This window comes from Dasypus novemcinctus, chromosome 2 (genome assembly GCF_030445035.2).
Source record: "Dasypus novemcinctus isolate mDasNov1 chromosome 2, mDasNov1.1.hap2, whole genome shotgun sequence".
NCBI lineage: Eukaryota > Metazoa > Chordata > Mammalia > Cingulata > Dasypodidae > Dasypus > Dasypus novemcinctus.
Window position 1 is genome coordinate 35,687,666 of NC_080674.1, and position 6,204 is coordinate 35,693,869.

The window sequence follows — 6,204 nt, forward strand, 5'->3', positions numbered from 1 at the left end:
TGGTGTTCCTAAGTGTGAGTTGGACTCAGATGTGACCTCTCTATACATGGCTTTTCTGTCACTTTTACTGAAACTGTGGTTGGGGCTGGGGTTGGTGTATGCCCAGGAGACTTGAATCTGTGGACTGTCTATGTGCCAGCTGGACCCCGAGCCTGGCAGAGTTGCAATACCTACTCTTCGGTTCATTGGACTTACCCAGGTCAGCTAAGAGGGAGGTGAAGATGGTCAACCACCACACCAGGGAACTGAGAGTGCCTACAACTGCAAGCAGGAGAATCACATCCATCAGCCATGTGGAGTCTAAGCCCCTCTCAATTTAGAGGTGGAGTGCACATCGCCATCTCAGGGTCCTCAGGATGGAGAAATGAAATATGGATTAGAGTGGACTTAGCTGTATTCTACTATAGAATAATTGTGACTCTAGCAATGGAAGAAATTATATCATTGATGTGGAGACAGTGGCCACCGGAGTTGCTGAAGGCAGAGAGAGGGAAAAAGAGGTGTGATATTGGGGCATTTTCAGAACTTGGAGTTGTCCTCAATGATACTGCAGGGACATATGATATCCTGCCATAACCCACTGAACGGACTGGGAGAGAGTGTAAACTACAATATAAACTATAATCCATGCTGTGTAGCAATGCTCCAAAATGCACTCATCAAATGCAATGAATGTATCACGCTAATGAAAGAAGTTGTCGATGTGGGAGGAGTGGTGAGTGTGGGGAGGGGGATATATGGGAACCTCTTATATTTTTTAACATAACATTTTGTGTGATCTATATATCTGTAAAAAAAGACAAAAAATTTTAAAGAGCTGCTATTTTCAGTAGATTGTTAACAACAACAACAACAACAAATAATAGTAATAGGGTGGGTTGGGGGAAAATATACCAACTATAAAATATAGACTATAGTTAATAGTAAGATTTTGACAATATTTTTTCAAACTTTGTAACAAATGTCTCACAGCAATGCAAGAGGTTGGTGGTGGGTTGATGTGGGGGACCCTTGTATGATGTTATGCATGTTTCCTTTGTAATTTCACAACTTCTACTCTACACTTATTGTTTATTTATGTTCACGTATGAATGATATAAAAAATAATAATAGAGTGGGTTGGGGGAAATATACACCAAAATTAAGATACTTTAGTTGGTGGTAATACTTTTTTTTTTGTTGTTTTTTTTTAAAATTTTTTTATTTTTTATTGACTTTGTAATAATATTACATTAAAAATATATATGTGAGGTCCCATTCAACCCCACCCCCCCACCCCCCCTCTCCCCCCCCCAACAACACTCGTTCCCATCATCATGACACATCCATTGGATTTGGTAAGTACATCTTTGGGCACCTCTGCAGGTGGTAATACTTTTGAGGCTGCTCTTTCATGATTTGTTAAAAATATTTCACAACAAAAATAAACAAACAAACCAAAAATACAAAACAGAAAAATGTTTCACAAAAATGCCAGGTATTGGTGGTGGGGTGAAGTGTGGGAACCCTGTGTGGTGTTGTGCATTTTGTAGGTTTTGTAGGTTCACAATTATTCCTATATCCTTATTGTTTATGTATGTTTATATGTGAGTGATATATGTCAATAAATTTTTAAATGATGAAACAAAAAATAAAACAAACCAAAGCCTAGATTATATATGTGTGTGTGTGTGTGTATATATATATAAAGCCATGCAAACTCTTATTGAACTTCATCTTCTGGACAAGAATGCCAAGTTAGTCTTTCTTCATAAAAGTAGTTACAGGGAAGCAGATGTAGCTAAAGTGGTAGCGCTTCCTCCTAACCATATGGGAGGATCTGGGTTCAATCCCTGGGGCCTTCTGGTGAAAAAGAAGAGGAAGCCTGCCTGCATGGCAAACCAGTGCCCACACAAGTGCCTGTTTGGTGAGCCAGTGCCCGCATGAGTGCCCGCATGGTGAGCCAGTGCCCCCCACAAGTGAGTCACACAGCAAGATGATGATGCATCAAAGAAGAGACAATGGAAGAGTCAAAGTGAAGCGCAGCAGAAACCAGGAACTTCGGTGGTGCAATTGACAGGGAACCTCTTTCCCCATCAGAAGTCTCCAAGATTGAATCCTAGTGAATCCTAGAGGAGAGAAAATGAGAAGAGAAGACAACACAGACAGCGAAATCAGCAGGGCGGGAGAAGGCAAAGGGGGAATAGATAAATATTTTTTTAAAAACCAAAAAACAACCTAACAGTTAAAAAAAGAAAGGCAATTACAGTCTGAGGACATTTCATGTTTACCCCTTTGGCCAGCACCAAGTCTGCCTCATCTGAATCTTTCCATTTCGTAAGAATCACTCTCTCTCCACTGCTGTGTGTGGCACCAGTTATGCATTCAGGATCAAGACCTCTAGCAAAGCCTCTTGGTTTGTCAACAGCATCTTTTTTTTCTTTGATTTGCTGTCATCAGATTCACTGTCAGATAACCATCTTATTCTTTAAAGCCTTTTGAGAATTAAGAAATGCTTCAATTAACTCTGGGCCCTCCAAATTTCCTTCAGGCTGCCAGGTATCATCAGCATCTGTAAATCCCTTCCATTTCAGGAAATACTACACCTTCCCATTTACTACACGTTGATACAGTACTTTTTCCATGACAAATTCTTCAGGCTCTGCCTCTTCAACTTTTTTACTCTTTCCATTCTGCTTCTTTCCCATTTTTTCAATGTAGTTTTATTGGAAGCCTTTTTTTTTTAAGACTTGAAGAGCTATTATTCACTACATCTGTGCTGCTCTGGGACTTCAGCATCTCTTGCCCTGAGCACTCACTCTTTTTTTAGGGTGTCTTTGGCTATTCAAGTGCACTTTCCCTTGCAAATAAATTTGGTAATGGCCTTTTCTATTTCTGTAAAGTAGGCTGTTGGAATTTTGATTTGTATTGCATTGAAACTATAAATGAGTTTGGGTAGGATTGACATCTTTATGATATTTAGCCTTCCAATCCATGAACACAGAATGTCTTTCCATTTGTTTAGGTCTTCTTTGATTTTTTTAAAGAAGTGTTTTGTAGTTTTCTGTATATAGGTCTTGTACTTCTTTGGTTAAATTGATTCCTAGGTATTTGAGTCTTTTTTTTGCTGTTGTAAATGGAATTCCCCCCCTGATTTCCTCCTCAGATAGTTCAGTATTAGCGTACAGAAACATTACTGATTTTTGCATTGTTCTTGTGTCAAGCCACTTTGCTGAACTCATTTATTAGCTCAAGTAGCTTTATCATAGATATTTTGGAATTTTCTAAATATAGGACTATGTCAACTATGAATAGTGAGGTTTTACTTCTTTTCTTATTTTCTTCTTCTCTAATTGCTCTAGCTAGAACTTCAAGTACAATATTGAATAGCATTGGTGACCTTGAGTATTGCTGTCTTATTCCCAGTCTTAGAGGGAAATTTTCAACCTTTTCCCATAGAGTACGATGTTGGCTGTGGGTTTTTCATATATGCCCTTTATCATATTGAGGAACGTTCCTTCTATTCTTATCTTTCAAAGTGTTTTTATTGAGAAAGGATGCTGGATTTTTTAAAAAAAACTTGTTTTATTATTCCCCCTCCCCCCATTGTTAGAGCTTGCTGTCTGCTCTTTTTTTTTTTTTTTAAGATTTTTAAATTTATTTATTTCTCTCTCCCTCCCCACCCCAGTTGTCTGTTCTCTGTGTCTTCTTTGTCCACTTCTGTTGTTGTCAGTGTTACAGGAATCTGTGTTTCTTTTTTGTTGCATCAGCTCTCCGTGTGTGTGGCACCATTCCTGGGCAGGCTACACTTTCTTTCGTGCTGGGCAGCTCTTGTTATGGGGTGCACTCCTTGCGTGTGGGGTCCCCTAAGTGGGGCACACCCCTGCGTGGCACGGCACTCCTTGCGTGCATCAACACTGCACATCGCCAGCTCCACACGGGTCAAGGAGGCCCGGGGTTTGAACCTCGGACCTCCCATGTGGTAGACAGATGCCCTAACCACTGGGCCAAGTCCGCTTCCCTGTCTGCTCTTTTTGTCCATTTGCTGTCTGTCTGCTTTCTGTGTCCATTCATTGTGTACTCCCTGTGTCTGCTTGTTTTCTCTTTAGGAGGCACTGGAAACTGGACCTGAGTCCTCCCATGTGGGAGAGAGGCACTCAATTGCTTGAGCTGCCTTAGCTCCCTGCTTTGTTGTGTCTTTCATTGTCTTCTATATGTCTCTTGTTGAGAATTTTTGCATTTATGTTCTTTGGAGAGATTGGTTTGTAATTTTCTTTTCTTGTAGTATCTTTATCTGGCTTTGGTATTGGATGACATTGCCTTCATAAAACATTGGGTAATTTTCCTTCCTCTTCAATTTTTTTTGGGAGAGTTTAAATAGGATTGGTGTAAATTCTCAAAATGCTTTGTAGAATTTACCTGTAAAGGCATCTGGTCCTGGGCATTTCTTTGTTGGCAGATTTTTTGATGATTGGTTCAGTCTCTTTGAATGTGATTGCTTTGTTGAGTTCCTATATTTCTTGCATTTCTAGGAATTTGTCCATTATGTATAGGTTGTCTAGTTTGTTGGTATATGGTTTCTCATAATATCTTCTTATTATCCTTTTTATTTCTGTCTGGTTATTGTAACACCCCCATCCCCTTTCACTTCTGATTTTATTTATTTGCATCTTCTCTTTTTTCCTTTGTTAGTGTAGCTAGGGGTTTGTAATTTTATTGATCTTCTCAAAGAACTAGTGTGAGAAATTTTGTTTTCAATTTCATTTCTTTCTGTTCTAGTCTTTATTATTTCTTTCCTCTGTTTATTTGAGATTGGTTTACTGCCCTATTTTTCAATCCTCCAGGTGTTCAGTTAGGGCTTTGATTTTAGCTCTTCTTTTTTAATATAGGTGTTTAGGGCTTTAAGTTTCCCTCTCAGCACTGCCTTTGCTGTATCCCATATGTTTTGATAAGTTGTGTTCTCATTTTCATTCTTCTCAAGATATTTACTAATTGCTCTTACAACTTCTTTTTTGACTCAGTGATTGTTTAGGAGTATGTTGTTTAGGTCTCTACACATTTGCAAAATTTCCCCTTTCCTGTCCATTATTGATTTCTAGCTGCATTTCATTATGATCTGAGAGATGTATAATTTTAATCTTTTTATATTTATTGCTTTGTGATCCAATATGTGGTTTGTCCTGGAGAAAGATCCATGAGCACTTGAGAAGAATGTAGAACCTGCTGATTTGGGAGCAACATCCTGTATATGTCTGATAGGTCTAGTTTGTTTAAAATATTGTTCTAGTTTTCTGTTTCCTTGTTCATTTTCTGTCTTGTTGTTCAGTCTTTTGATGTGAGTGGTGTTTTGAAGTTTCCCAACTATTATTTTGTGAAGATGTCTATTTTTCCCTTTGGTTTTGCCAGTTTGCCTCACGTCTTTTTGGGTACTCTGGTTAAGTGCATAGACATTGGTGACTATTACTTTTTCCTGGTGATTGTGCCCTTTATTAATATATAATAGCCTTCTGCATCTCTTGTAATTTTTTTGCATTTAAAGTCTGTTTTGTCTGATATTAGTATAGCTACCCCTACTCTTCTTTGGTTACTGTTTGCATGGAATATCTTTTTCCAACATTTCACTTTCAGCTGATTTGTATTCCTGGACCTAAGGAGAGTCTCTTGTTGACAGCATATGGATGGCTCATGTTTTTTTATCCATTCTGTCAGTCTATATATATTGATTGTGGATTTTAATCCATTCACATTCAATGATATTACCTTAGATGCATTATTTACTGCCACCATTTTATTCTTTAGCTTTCATATGTCATATCTTATTTTCATCTACCTTTTTACTCCTTTGGTTATCCTTTCTAATAGTCTTCCCTTTTATACTCTTCAACAAGCCTTTCTCTCCTGTCTTTTTCTTTCAGGCAGTATGTATCTTTTTAATGCTTCCTGTAAAACTGGATTCTTTTGTGAATTCTCTTAGTTTCTGTTTATTTGTGATTTTTTAAACTCACCTTCATAATTTAAGGACAATTTTACTGGATAAAGAATTCTCAGCTGGCAATTTTTCTCTTTCAGTCTCCTAATTGTATCATAATACTGTCTTCTCACTTCCATGGTTTCTGATGAAAAAATCCACATTAAATGTTACTGGGTGTCCCTTGTATGTGATGATTTGCTTCTCCCTTGCTGCTCTCAGAAATTTCTCTTTATTTTTGGTATTTGACATTCTGA

At 38.0% G+C, this 6,204-nt stretch overlaps 1 pseudogene; it reads right to left on the reverse strand.

The window, feature by feature from the left end:
- Positions 1–1,702: 1,702 nt before the first annotated feature.
- On the reverse strand, positions 1,703–4,410 carry LOC101429424 (chromobox protein homolog 3 pseudogene; annotated as a pseudogene).
- Between the last annotated feature and the right edge of the window lie 1,794 nt (positions 4,411–6,204).